We start from the raw sequence: 2,452 nt of genomic DNA on the forward strand, positions 1-2,452 counted from the left end.
GAATGTGTTTTAAAGGGAGACCTGACCCCTATATAAATCCTCTTTTGGATAGGGGGCAGTATTTTCACGTCCGGATGAAAAACGTGCCCAGAGTAAACTGCCTGCTACTCAGGCTCTGAAGGTAGGATATGCATATTATTAGTAGATTTGGATAAAAAAAAACACTCTGAAGTTTCTAAAACTGTTTGAATGATGTCTGTGAGTATAACAGAACTCATATGGCAGGCAAAAACCTGAGAAAAATCCAACCAGGAAGTGGGAAATCTGAGGCTTATAGTTTTTCAAGTGAATCCCTATCCAATTTGTAGTGTTAACGGGGTCATGTTGCACTTCCTAAGGCTTCCACTAGATATCAACAGTCTTTAGAACGTTGTTTCAGGCTTTTACTGTTAGTAGGGAGCGAACAAGAGCTTCTGGAACCAGGTGTCCCAGAATAAGGCACGAGTTCAGTCACACGCCTTGGGAGCGAGCTGACTTCATCTTCATTCCTAAAGAGAAAGGAATCGTCCGGTTGGAATTTTATTGAAGATTTATGTTAAAAACAACCTAAAGATTGATTCGATACATCGTTTGACATGATTCTACAAACTGTAGTATAACTTTTTTGAGTTTTTGTCTGGAGTTAGCAAGCGTGCGCCTGGAATAGTGAACCTAACACGCAAACAAAATGGAGGTATTTGGACATAAAGATGAAGTTTATCGAACAAAACGAACATTTATTGTTGAACTGGGATTCCTGGGAGTGGATTCTGATGAAGATCATCAAAGGTAAGTGAATATTTATCATACTATTTCTGAGTTTTGTTGACTCCAAAATGGCGGGTTTCTGTTTGGCTTGTTGTTGTTGTCTGAGCGCCGTACTCAGATTATTGCAAGTGTGTGCTTTTGCCGTGAAGCTTTTTTGAAATCTGACACAGCGGTTGCATTAACCTCTATGGGTAGGTGGGACGCTTGCTACTCAACAGCCAGTTGAATCCCGTGGCGCGTTATTCAAATACCTTAGAAATGCTATTACTTAAATTTCCCAAACATATGACTATTTTACATCATTTTAAAGACAAGACTCTCGGTAATCTAACCACACTGTCCGATTTCAAAAAGGCTTTACAATGAAAGCAAAACATTAGATTATGTCAGCAGAGTACCCAGCCAGAAATAATCAGACACCCATTTTTCAAGCTAGCATATAATGTCACATAAACCCAAACCACAGCTAAATGCAGCACTAACCTTTGATGATCTTCATCAGATGACAATCCTAGGACATTATGTTATACAATACATGCATGTTTTGTTCAATCAAGTTCATATTTATATCAAAAACCAGCTTTTTACATTAGCATGTGACTAGCATGTGACTAGCATTCCCACCGAACACTTCCGGTGAATTTACTAAATTACTCACGATAAACGTTCACAAAAAACATAACAATTATTTTAAGAATTATAGATACAGAACTCCTCTATGCACTCGATATGTCCGATTTTAAAATAGCTTTTCGGTGAAAGCACATTTTGCAATATTCTCAGTAGATAGCCCGGCATCACAGGGCTAGCTATTTAGACACCCAGCAAGTTTAGCACTCACCAAAGTCAGATTTACTATAAGAAAAATGTTATTACCTTTGCTGTTCTTCGTCAGAATGCACTCCCAAGACTTCTACTTCAATAACAAATGTTGGTTTGGTCCCAAATAATCCATTGTTATATCCAAATAGCGGCATTTTGTTCGTGCGTTCAAGACACTATCCGAAAGGGTAAATAAGGGTGACGAGCATGGCGCATTTCGTGACAAAAGAAATCTAAATATTCCATTACCGTACTTCGAAGCATGTCAACCGCTGTTTAAAATACATTTTTATGCAATTTTTCTCGTAAAAAAGTGATAATATTCTGACCGGGAAAGCCTGTATACGTACAAAGAGAGAGAAAATAAATACATCTCGTGCCCTCGTGCACGAGCGTGAGTCTCAGAGTACTCTGACCAGCCACTATCCAAACGCGATAATGTGTTTCAGCCAGAGCCTGCCTCGATATCATTCAGCTTTTTCCCGGGTTCTGAGAGCCTATGGGAGCCGTAGGAAGTGTCACGTTACGGCAAAGATCCTCAGTCTTCAATAAAAAGAGCCAAGATGAACAACAACTTGTCAGAGAGGGTACTTCCTGTTTGGAATCTTCTCAGGTTTTTGCCTGCCATATGAGTTCTGTTATACTCACAGACACCATTCAAACAGTTTTAGAAACTTTAGGGTGTTTTCTATCCAAAGCCAATAATTATATGCATATTCTAGTTACTGGGCAGGAGTAGTAACCAGATTAAATCGGGTACGTTTTTTATCCAGCCGTCTCAATACTGCCCCCTAGCCCTAACAGGTTAAGGAGAAGTTTATCTAAAGTTCCATGTATAACACTTGTATTTTCATCAACATTTATGATGAGTATTTCTGTAAAT

The sequence above is a fragment of the Salmo salar genome, chromosome ssa11, assembly GCF_905237065.1.
Source record: "Salmo salar chromosome ssa11, Ssal_v3.1, whole genome shotgun sequence".
In the NCBI taxonomy this organism is placed as follows: domain Eukaryota; kingdom Metazoa; phylum Chordata; class Actinopteri; order Salmoniformes; family Salmonidae; genus Salmo; species Salmo salar.